The following is a 12,799-nucleotide window of genomic DNA, read 5'->3' as shown; positions in this document are numbered from 1 at the left end:
ACGAGAAGCCCAAGAGGTGAAAATGGGCGCAGTTGGGAACGACCCCGACTTCCGTTTTCATTCCCCCTACGCACAGGTAAATGCTGTAGATTTTACAGTGCTTTGTAACCTTCATTTTCTTGATATACCCGTGTTGAAAGGGAGGCTTACTGTGTGAAGTCTCAAGTTGATACGTCCCTCTCTCTGGCTCATGGCAGCACCCCGACATCAAACTGCTCCTTTTTGGAAGTGCTAAGAGCTAAGATAATCTGAACCACGGACAATTGCTCCTGTGAACTGGGTTCAGATACTCAAGGAACACAGAGTTAAAAATCGCGCATAAAGATCACCCATCTCTTTCTTAATGAATTGACATGACGCTGATTCTGCATAAACGTGCCATGTTTATAGCTTCTGCTTACAGCAACTACCTGGATTTCTGTAAAGTCGGTTACTTAGGAGAAAGTCCTTCAAAATGGGTCCGTCCTCCAAAGAAATACTTCTAGTCCGCCTAGTAAAAATCCAAGGGTGGGTGTAGGGCTCTTCCTTCTTGCATCCGCTTCAGCATCAGGCACTGAGGCGTTGATGCCTGGGAGATGGGCTTTGGCTCCAGACCCCAGCGTGTCTCAGGGCATGGCCCACTTGTGCTGGCTACAGTCCAAAAGTGTGTGTGTGTGGGGGGGGGGTTGGAGATGCTGCTCCTAGACCCAGCTCTTAAATGTCTGCACCCGAGTGAAACTTACCTTCAAATAGTCACGCTTGAAGATCCTTGGGTTTGTTTTCCTTTAAAAAACTACACAGAAACTCATTCGGAATTAACCCTCAACCTGGCATTTACAGCTCTCAGCTGGGATGGAGTTCACAGCCAGGACACGAACCTGAGTTTCTACTGGTCGCCCTAATACTGCTGTCCATGGACTACTCTATCACCTCCGCCATTAATTAAACACAAGAAGTTTGAAAAGAGGAGATTCACACTTAAGGCAGCCACTGGCCTATGGGAATCTAGTGTGACTTACCCACAAAGTCATTTTCCTCGTGAGGCTTCCAGGTGCCGACTGTCCCTGTGAAAAACCTCTTGGCTGTGACACTGTGTGCTCAGAACGGAGACGGGCGACAGGGTCACATCTGTTCTGCGGGTTTAGAGACAGGGTGTCACCGTTTGAGCTCAGAGGGCAACGGAGCACCACGCAGCCGCTCACTGCCCCCTTCCCTCCCAGCGCTGAGAAGGGGAAAATAAGCAAAGATGCTGCTCACCCCCCGCTTCCCCCCCAGCACTGAGACAAAGGAAAGCAAAAGACCCACGAACTTGAGATAAGGACAAGGAGGGATGAGCTCAGCCTTTAAGGCGCAGGCAAAAGACAGACTCGTTAAGGGAAGGAAAAAGGGATGCCAATTTAATACAGACACTAACACCACCACCCCTTAAACAGACAGAGTAGGACCGTGACAACCACTGCATCTTGAAAACACCTTTCCCCACCCCTCCTTTCTTCCCGGGCTCAGCTTTGCTCCCGGTACCCCCACCTCCCCCCGGCAGCGGCGCAGGGGGCAGTCAGTCCTGCTGCTTCTTCCGCCTCAGCGAAGAAAGGGGCAAGTCCCTTCAAACACACTCTTGAGTCTGCAAACAAAAGGGACTTTCTTCTGCGACTTGACGTTTCCAATGGGAATTGGAACAAAACGCGTTTTTGCCTCCTTTTGAAGTCCAAGTCTGACAAGTCTGTACAAGGATTACAAACTCCCAAATTTTTAGTTTTTCTCTTTTGGCTCGGAATCTTTCTGAGTTTTGCTTCTTACTCCTTATTTTCCCATAGACCCATGTCCTTCAAGACTAAGAGAGTACTAGTGTAAGATTTGCACTTGTCCTGCAGGTCTCATTTGAGATTGACCCCATTACCCCACTGTGCAGCAAAGGAAACTCAGTCACGTGTCAATTAAGCCACTAAAAACGTTTTTTTCTTCCCAGCATCTCATGAAAAGTCTGCAGGACAGTAAGTAGACTGCTTTACCCCTGTTCTTATCTAGGAACAGTTGTACCTCATGAAAGCTCCATTGACCTAACTCAAGATAACTTCAGAGATACCTGGAGCTTAACAGAACTTTAAACATAACTTTAAAGGTTCCTCAATATCAGAACGGGGGCCCACAAAACCTTAGTCCTATGTTCACAGCAGTACACCACGCTGTGTGTATCCATTCAGGCCATTTTTATTGTTCCATTTACAACATCTGAAAACTCTTTTCTCCCGCAGCAGAAGTACCACGACATCTCCTGTTTCTGGGAAAAACAACCCCGAGGCTGTCTGAGGATCAGCTGTGCTTTCCACCACAGCAAACCTCGGCACATCAATGGACTTTTTTTGCCACCTACTAACAGTGAGTAAAAATATCTTATCAACAATTTGTTCACTGGACTAAGTAAACACGCAAAAATGTCCTTCCGGTGCTTCCATCATCTAGACTGAGGTCAAGAAATGCACCGTGGCAAATCAGTCAGGTAAGATCTGCTATCGCAGCAAGGCCAAGGCAAAGCAAGGAATTGCACTGGCATTTGCATAGGGGCGCCACATTGATTTTTTTTAGCTGTCACGTTACGAATCTTCGTAGCTACCAGTTACGTGAAAGACGAAGCCACAAGCGGCACTTTAGATCCACGGAGTAAAAACGTTGCTTTACTTGGGTATTTGCTAGACGAAATCTCTCTAGCAGTCAGAATGGCCAGTAGGCAGGTAATCGTTTGAGAGCAACGAAAAGTAGCCTGTGTGGTGGGGGGAGGAGGTTGGCAGGGCCACTAGCAGCAGTAGCTGTTGATAGAGCACAACACGTTACGCGGATGAGACACCCCTTCTATAGGTAACGTCAGATTACAGTCCTCTGTGTGGAGATGTATGTCCAGTTCAGCGCTCTGAAAGCATTTTTCAGGCTTGAACATTGGATGCGGGCTACTGAAGTACAGCCAGACTTTGCAAGGCAGTACAACGTCTGAAAAATCAGAGTATTGATGGAAAAAAACACCGTTACAAGTGGGCGTCTTTTCTCCTTGGGCTTTTCTAAGAGGAGCTCTTGCCTACCAGGAGTCCTGGCAGACAGCCGGAACCTGGAATAGGGTAAGAGTCCAGGGTGGGGAACCAACACAGATGTCAGAAACTGGGCGGAAGCAGGCGTGACAGCAAGTCAGCATGACTTGCCATAGAAGCACCAACAAGCGGACTAAAATAGAGCTGGTCTTGGGCCTCCTCTCCAGAGCTGGAGACAGGTGTCCTAAGAGAAGTCCAGAAAGACCTCTACTCAGAAGCAAGCGCCTTGTGTTCCCGAAATCTTCTTAAACTCACAGAAGTTGGATTTGGCTTACAGTCCCCGGAGCTAGTTAATACCCGATTCTGGACACTGACAAAGGCTCTATCAAGTTCAAGTGCTGTATCTTACTTTCTCTTGCATGAGATACAACAAATCTCATCTGCAGTAGCGTTCTTAAAATGGCTTGAATCTCATCCACGTGCTGCTGCTCACAGGCAAGCAAGAGAGGCACAAGAATAGCAACCACGGCAATACAAGAAAATGCCCACGCTGCATCTTCTGCCTTTAAAACCCCAAAAAACATCCAATATCTTTAATGCAGTGCACGGAATCCTGCTTGTATCTAGAGCTGCACGTTGGTCGGCTTGAACGATACAAAGAGGCTCACCATCTTTCATCATTTTTCATTTCAGTCCCTTGCATTTCCCGGCTCTCAGAAAATGCTGTCCCAGTACCAAAAGAGTTTTGCTGCCAACATCACCGGTAGATACAAATTTCTACGGGAAAGAGTATCTTTTATGATTCTCCTCTGATTAAGTGTAAATCACTTTCAGGAACTTCATGGTCTTTCTCAAAATCAACACGTTGTACGCAGTAAAGAGAGGTGTGATTCAGAAAATGTTGACAGCAAGAAAAGCTCCCCAAGCTAAAAATGGGTAATCCTGGGCTTAGCGCTGCTAACTGCTTCAGAACTGATGCCACGGGCAGGGATACCGGCCTGCCTGTTCTTCAGCCTGTTTAAAATGTTCTCACAGGTGGGGTCCTAAACTCACTGACTCCCTGCAGCCCAGGTATTACTAATCACAGGGTTCCCTCTGTTGTCAATAACTGCAAAGGGACTGGAAGAATGAAGGTTACTGACTGAAATTAATCTCTCCACCAGCTGGAAGAGACACCCAGCCTTTCTCAAAGGCTGTAGAATGATCAAAATGTTCCTCTTCTCAGAAGGCTTCACTCAGCACTGCCTCACCTGTCCGTTCGGAGGAGCCGGTACCTGTGCTCTTCCCTGCTTTCTGCAGCTGCAAGATGCTCTTTTGCCAACCTCCGCAGGCGGCTTTCCCTAGAAGGCACAGTCTGTCTGTGTAACGATGCCTTCGGTGTGAGAAGGATTTCAGAACTACACCTGCTGGTCTCAACCTGGATTTCATATTCTAGTTCCCTCCTAACAAACACCATGTTCTTTTCTGCAGATGCCCCACTGCAACAGGGTAGCCAAGAAGAGATCCTGCACCCAGCCCCCCATCAAGAGCCACGCAGACATCAACAGCACATTCGACTGCCAATCCACCCTCCGCTCATCATAAACCTCGGGGATGAAGAGGACGACGAAGATGACGAGGAAGAGAACTGTAAACAACTTTTTTCTTTCTTTTACAAGGAAGTAGAAGGGGGGGTTTTTGACACTTCACAGCTGATTGAGTCGAATAACCATTACAATTTTAGAAAAGAGTTGTTGACAAGTTTTTGAAAGAGTTTCCAGCTAATCCCCAAGTTATCGGAACCGGTAGTCACCAGATGTGAGTCAGGCAACATTTCCTAACTCCTGTGAAATGCCTGGCTGTATAGTTCAACAGCGGTATAATTCACAAACCTCTTTTTCATTAAATAGAGCTGAAGTCACAGGTTTGTTCACAAAAGATAGCGGTGTGACTTCAACTTCAATAATTTCTTCAACTGCTTGCCTAAACTCTGTGGGCAGTCTCATTTTATTACACAAAGTTATTCTTAAATCTAGCAAAGAGAATCCATACAACACTCTTCACATAAACTGAATGTCTATATGTTTTTATATACACACATACATATATACTTACTTAATTTTTTAAAACGTTGTTAAACTGTTGAATGTGTCTCACTCAGAGACACGAGATTCACAGGGAAGGAACGAATCGCACATTCCCGGAGAGGGAAAGCGAGAGCGCGACCTACTCTCACGTGCGCACTCCGCAGACTGCTGTGCTAGTTCTCAGGCAGCCACAAGCTGCTCCTCCCTTTCCCCTGCCCTTCAGGCTGGCCGGCAGGGCTGCCTGTTCAGGCTTCCTAACTCGGTTTCAGTGCGAGTAAGCCACGGGAACCTCAACAATATAACAAGTAGGGCTTTGCTAATCCTAGTAGCCTTACCTGAGACGGCCAACGAGCGCTCCCTTCGCCAGCTCTGCTGGCAGACATTGCAGGAGAGCAACTCCGGGCAGAGGTTTTGTGACAAGCACTCCCTGGTGACATGTTTCATCAGAAGATTGCCTTTGGGGGGTAAAAGAAGGATCATGAGTACTGAAGATCTTTTGGAATCAGTTTACAGCAACAAACATTTGCTTCTTAATATGTGTCCTGACTGCAAGTCCACTGCACTTGGAAATACCCAATAGCAAGGAATCCATTTTCTGGCCAGAAGCAGAGCTTGCACTCAGAAAAAAAAGAAGGACTGTGACCAAAGTGCATTTCCTTATGGTGGTTGCTTATTAAGAATTGCCGAACGTCTTTGTACAGCTGTCTAGTAACCCTTGAAAAATATTTCCTACAGATGTTCCTAACTGGGTGCCGAAGACCGATGCAGATATAGAAGAGGAAAGAGCAATAAAGGAAATATGCTACAAATCTGGTAAATACAAACTTAGTCACTCTTTCCTAAACAGCAGTGCCGCCAATATAGTAAACGTTGTCCTTTTTTTGGTTTGGTTTTTTCCCTTCCCTCTTGGGGTGTGTTTAGGAGAGTATTACAGGATTCAGCCCCCTCGCGAACACCAGTCTACAAACGCTGAGTCTTCACCTCGGGAAAAGGAGCTGTCACCCTCGGAAGCTACCAACCGAGACTTGCAGAAAGGCAAGTACTTTTCATCTGCTTGGACAATGGTTACCACTTTGAAAATTACTGTTACAGGGAGAAACTATCACAGAGTTTGCCCCTCCTCCCCACTTCTCAGATTTAGTGTCGATAAAAGACAGCATATTACAAAGAGCATAAAAACACTTCAGTAATTCCCCCCATCTCTCTCTCTCTCTCGTGTCACACACGTGGTGACTACCTGCATCGACTGTAGGTGCAAAAGGTACAAATGGGCTATTAACCCCACGTGTACTTTCCTGAGATACACAACATAGGTCTCGCATCTAGTTTTTCGTCACGATCAAGATTTGTGTAGCCTAGTTTTAGCAATGTAGTTTCCATTCCCCACCAGGCCGTGCAGGCACTCTTACGGGGCTATTTATTGCATCCTAAGACAGTGCCAAAGAAAGGGGAGACCAGTCCCTTTCCCAGAGGTGCTCTGGGCTCTCTGCTGGCTGTCTTGGCTGTCCAGATGATGAAATGCAGCCACACAACAAACTCTGCTGTAACTAAATTCAGATTAAATAAATACCCCCTTCAAGTGCCTTCCAAGAGATAGTAAGAGAGAGTTCCACTTTCTTTTGAATGCTAGGCTTTATCCAACATAAGGCAGGACAAAGAAATACAAATTCAGAAATACTTACCTCCTATATTTTGTTTCTCCTTCATTCTGGAGCAAGCGGCATGACTGAAAAAAAAAAAAAAAAATCTGTATTAGTTCTTTTACCAAATAAGCAATAGTAGAATTCCATTTGAGGAGAGAGCATTATGCTCTGACTATAAAAACACACCAGACTCACCAGTAGAGCAGTCATCAGAAATTGCTGCACAGAAATATGACCTGCTACTTTCAATTAGAGAAGAAAAAAAAAAACCAAACTTTTTTCACATTAGTGTCAATTTCAGGGATAAAATCTTGATAATGCTGTTTAATGTAACGCAGATTTGAGTAGGGTGATGCGCTGGTAAAAAATGGAATGGAAAAACTGTCTCCATTTCGAACCATGCAGCCTGAATTGTTCAACAGAATTGGGCAAAGTTATTTTCTTCTTCTTTCTGCATTTCACAGGTTTCTTATTAAATTGTTTTTATAAGCTATTTCTGTTGAATATTTCTATACGTTTAGACTACAGACAGGGAAATCCGTACGGAAGATACGGACACAGCTTGCCATATTTATCTGTATTTCTAATTAGATACGTTCAGAGAGAAGGACAGAGGTGCTTCCCCAGAGCATTTCTTCAAGTTGAGGTTTCACTCTTGAGGTTTTAGGTACGAGGGCGACATGCACCTTGAATCTGCCACATATTCCATCGGGTAGGATCCATCAATATCATTCATGAAAAGCGAGAAGCTGAAGAATGAGCAGGTGGCTGTAGCTGGTGCCTTACTTTGGAGCCGGGGTCTCCTTAACCTGCCTATTATGCTATTTCCTTAGAGAGCACGGCAGGTTACACACCAGGTGCTCGACTTGCACTCGGCAGGATCCAAAGAACTAACCAAAGAGAAAGAAGCATAGAAGATGAGAGGTTAAAGGCAACTGCACTAAACTAATCACCAGCTCCCAGAGGCGGGAGGAAGAGAATGGCAGTGCCGTTCCCTGTGCTTACCCACAAGCAGCTAAACCCTTCTTTCTCTTGCCTTTCCAGGTGATGGCAATACAATTCCTACAACATTTCGTAATGCAAAAAAAGAAGAGCAGCGTTCAGGAAGCAGAGTAGCAATTGAGGATATTCCCAGAACAGACCGCAGAGCCTTTGAACATGCAGGTAATGTACTTCAGCACTGGCTTCTCATTGCTGAGCATCGTGTGCTAAATAAAAATCACTGAATGTATTTGGACTGGGCTACCCACAAAGAACAATTTTTTAATCTCGTTTTCCAGCCAGGATGTCAATTCCTGAAGAACAGCACAACAGTTTTGTTTGGTTTTTCCCTTTTAGGAATTCACACTTCAAACCCCAGAGTAAAACCAAGCTACCAGCAAAGGGCTCAAAGGAAGGGGGATGAAACTGATTCTTCTCGTCTGTGTGTCACACAAACGGGCAGAAAGTCTTCTGTCCCACCTCCAGAACCTCGAAGGAAGGCCTATGTCGTCTACCGTAGCGTCACTGCCAATCAAGAACCAAAGTTCAGTGAAGCTACAGGTGGGCTCCTGCTTACACTGCATTCTTAAAACGCCTCAAACGTGCCTGTCCGTGTTGTGCTGCTTTCGATTGGTCCCTGCAGGTGAAAATTCAGTTATTTATGCCTGAATATGGACAAGAGTCCATTTGATCCAGCACCGTTTTCACAAACAGACTGCCGCAGTATCCACAGACAGAAACGTGAAGCTTTATAAAGCTTTACAATTTGTCAGGCAGAATAGTCATGAACACTAATTTAGCACCTCCGTAGCAGAAAGCCACTTCTCCGCCCCACAAGCAGGCATGAATGCAATCATGTGCCACGGTGCACAAACATACCGATCCCCACTTCTTACAGCATCTTTTAGGTCTTGTTCAAACTCCTGCCAGCAATTTAAATGCAGCATAAATGTTTGCGATTTATGTTCATTTTGTTCACATTATTTACGTGGGACAGAGGACTGAATTCCTTCTTCCTGCCATTCATTCAGGATGCTATTTCCCTTCACCTCTTTTCCACCTGTCCTCTCGATAGCACCCGCTCTGTCATAAAGTTGACAAGAAGCCTACAGGTGGGATTCCGAGTCTTGTATCCTTCTGGCAATCTGTCTTGGATGTAACCATAAACGTACAGCTTTTGCTTTACTGATCGGCATTTTTGTCCTAAGAGCAACCAGCAGCATTTTTGCTACCTTTCTTTTCAGCAGTACCCGAGCCACACGGTCCGAGATGCCCCAAGCAAAACAATCACCTCGACACAAAGACAAGACTTGGCACCCAAACGCAAAACTACGGTAATACTTACGTGTAGTGTATAAACTGACAACTTCAGGATTATTGTGGAATTAATCATTTGAATTAACGGAATTAAGGTGGCATTAAAAGAACACCAGAGGATTAATAATATTCATTTTTCAGCCCGTTTTACTGAGAAGGGTTAGTCCTCGGGCAGCGTACTCTGATGCAAAATCAACTGCCCAGCACAAAAACACAATACTGCCTTGTGCCTTCTTCACAAGCAGGGATAAGACAGGACATTGCCTTATGGACTCCTTTAATCTAAAAGCAATTGATGCCTTCGGGCAGATTTCCAACACAGGAACGTCCCCTTTGTTGCAGTCAAGGATGTCCATGGCGGGATCGCCTCATTGGGAAGGTCCTGTGAGCCCCCTGGGAACGCTGCGAGATTACCAATGAGCTTTAAACGACTAGAGAGGGAGTCTGTACTCAATACTAGCTGGTATTTCAGAGCTGCTGTGGGATTCACCCCATGCATTCATTGCTCCTTCAGCTAACGTCATACTGAATTCACCTATCAGGCTCAGGGAGTCTTTCCTGCCATTGCAGCTGAAATTAAGAAACAATGTCTGTGTGTTTTCTACAGACAAATATCATCAGGATCCTCCAACTCACCGACCTGGAGGAAAAGAAATCCACACGGAAAAACACGCTCTCACTTCAAAACCACCATTCAGGTAGGTAACTGCTCGATACAATTCCCTCTTTCCAGTAAAAGCACCAGGTCCCTCCCCACCTGTGTTTCAGACCCCCCAGTCGGCCCCGCTGTCAGTGCTGCCCTGAGCTGACCCAGGGCACTTCCACACGCAGCACTGGGCCATTCGGATTCCCGTCAGAGACGCAAATCCTCTTGAGGCACCACGGAGATGCAAAGCACCTCAACCCACCTTCGGGAATCCCTCGCCAGCCTTGCTACCAGTTCTGGTTTCTTTGTGCAACCACCACACGCTTCTCAAGCATCTGCTTGGGAAGGTTTACGAGGAAAAATACTCGCGTGGAACCTTTTGAAACATGGGTGGATTATATTAGGATGAAATGATTTTTTTTTCTGTTGCTTCTACAAGCGTTGAAAGCGTACTTCTGAAAATGCTTCTGAGAGAGCGTGTTGTTTTATTCTAGGAAATGACGCACAAAATGGTCTGTCTCTCTATTTTGACAGCAGAGCCAAGAAGACATGCGAGTCAACACAAAAGGAGAAAGCCAACCTACACGGGAGAAAGAGATGAAGCGAGTGCTTCCATCGACAAGAAAAATCAAAGTTGAAACAAGGCAATGAGCAACCGGAAAATCCAAAGATGATTAAATTACAAAGTCTGAAAATCCCGTCTAGGAAGTGCACTAGAACGTTCAAAACTTCAACAGCCTTCGATAGATGTACAAAGTTTAATCTGTTATGAAAATCTGACAGCTCAATTTATTTGTACAGACTATGTTTTAAGGCATAATTCCTGTTACGAATAAATACTGTTGGTTTCCCTTAGCAGTCTCAGAGACCTTTTAATGTAAACAACAATAAGTGATGCATTCTAGAAAGTGCAGTTAGGCCTCACTCTCCTTAACCGAGAGAAGAATAGAAAAATCTAGAGTATCCGGTTTAGCTGACAGTTAGAAAATGGGAAAAAAAAAAACAGACAAGAAACACCTTTTTGAAATCAAGGACTAAGCGTCTTGAAAATGTTTCCTCCCCTCTAACTAGACATCGCCGTTTCAAATTGTAGTACCCGATGCCTTGCGGCAACACGGTCTACGTTGTCTGCCTGAGGCAATTTAAAATCGTACTCAGAGGGATACTGTGTCCAGTTAGATAAGGCCTGGCCTAGCCCTTATCTAAGAGCGCAGCGACAGGTTCTCAGGTGAACGTCCTTTCTGTCTGACAGTGGAAATGACGAATAGACTTGGCTTCTTTGGGAAAATCCTGTCAGAGCTCAAATGACCAAAACGGGCTGACTTTTCCACGGACGGGAGGTGCAGGGTGTGCTGGGCCATAGTCGCAGGCCCATTCAGTGCTGCACAACTTGGGCCTCCCAGCATCTGAATGGCTGTAGGATTAGCTACACTGCCCTCCTTTCCTTTTAAATGGCATCTCAGAAAAACAGCAGCTGAAGAGATGCTTTACACAATCCGAGGGCCTTTCCAAACCGGGATCATAAAGAACTAGCACCTCCCGATGCAATTTCACCCACCTCCCCATCCCAAAAAGCCACCCCAACAAGCCAAAGCCAAGAGAAAATCATTTTCTAGCATCTTAACATGCCCACATGCCCAGCACAGGATCGGGCTGACTGACAGGCCCAGCTCAAGGGAAAGACACCGACCTTGGTGCCCGCAGGCTTGTTTCTCTCGCGTATTCTCACTCCTCTCTCCGGATGCCGCTGCTGCCCAGCAGTTTTCCCCCCTTCTTAAATATGTTATCCCAGAGGCGCTCCCACCGTCGCTCATGGGCTCAGCCCGGGCCGGCAGCGGGGCCATCTTGGAGCCGCCTGGCACTGCCTCTGTCGCACACGGGGGGAAGCTTCTGGCAGCTTCTCACAGAAGCCACCCCTGCAGCCCCTCCGCTACCAAAACCGTGTCACGCAAACACAATACAGAATTAATTCTTCCTGACCGTACCTTCTTCTGTGCCTCCTTCACGCAGAGCTGTCCCCCTACAAAGAGCCCCTGGGTGCAAAGCTCTTGGCAGGGTTAACACTTCCTTCCCATGGCTGCTGCTGCCCACTGACACTTCATCCTTCACGGCCCTCACCTGCTTGCCCGAATTTTCCTTCTATGCTATGAACCACTAGTCCTCTGTCCTGAATTCTGCCTTGTATCTCCCTCCCTTCTCTTGGGCTTCATCTCTATCGTATTACTCTTTAACCTCTCTTTTGAGGTTGCGGATCCTTTCCCTTTCTGCCCTTGCTTTTATGGTTTACTCCAAAGTTCCCAGCTTTTGCCCTAACGGTGCTCTCAAGTGCTCACCTCCGAGTCACTGATGTCAGTCAGCGGGGTTAAATGGGACCCCAGGACCTGAGGAGAACAGGATGCCTCACCGTCTTCCAACACTAAAACTCCGTTTTTCCCCCTAGCTAGCTGCTTTTTGTGCAGGGGCAGCCCAGGACCTCAACGGGATCAGAGGTGGTAATTAGGGACACAAGTGTACGCTGTTCTTTCTGCTTTAGCCGTGCCAGTGGACATCGCGGAAGCAAGAAGCAGCTCTGCACCCCGACAGTGTAAGCAGTGAACAGCTAACCGTCCACTAACAGGAAACAGCAACTTTCTCAACCCAAAGAGGGAGGTAGAGTAAGAGAAACATTGGCTGCAAGGATTTTGATTAAGAAACAGTCAAAGAATAAAGTTTGCCTCTGTGCTAGCCAACATTTGTTCCCAAGAACACAGTTCCTACGGCAAGAAGTTGGGGACTATTTAAGCCCCGCCAAATGGGTTTGTTCCCTTTGACGTTAAAGAAACACCACAACGGGAGACTCTCTGAAACGGTCCCATTTTCCCTACTTTACTCGGCAGCAATGCAGAAAAAGGAAGGTGTTCAAGCTGGACAGGTTACAGAGCGCCATGATGTTGACGTCACGCGCTGGACGTGCCCTCGGCAACCCCTGGAAGGTAACATTCCAAACCACCTAGCAACTGCCTTCGTCGGTTCAACAAGCCTGCAGAAGGTACCACCTCCTGCCTTCAAGCGTCTTTCGCTGTCGGCTGGAGTTTTTCTTTCAAGAAAGAAGCAGAGCTAAGGTTCTGAAGGTCCAGTTTTTGAGAGAAAACTACTGCTTTCAGGACAAGA

The 12,799-nt window shown here is 46.4% G+C and overlaps 1 pseudogene; it reads left to right on the top strand.

Moving 5' to 3' along the window:
- The first annotated feature begins 22 nt into the window (after positions 1 to 22).
- On the top strand, positions 23 to 12,749 carry LOC141952868 (uncharacterized protein C12orf50 homolog; annotated as a pseudogene).
- The last annotated feature ends 50 nt before the right edge of the window (positions 12,750 to 12,799 follow it).

The sequence above is a fragment of the Strix uralensis genome, chromosome 1, assembly GCF_047716275.1.
Source record: "Strix uralensis isolate ZFMK-TIS-50842 chromosome 1, bStrUra1, whole genome shotgun sequence".
Classification (NCBI taxonomy): domain Eukaryota; kingdom Metazoa; phylum Chordata; class Aves; order Strigiformes; family Strigidae; genus Strix; species Strix uralensis.
The sequence above is the reverse complement of the archived record's forward strand: the minus strand, read 5'-3'. Positions and strand labels throughout refer to the sequence as shown.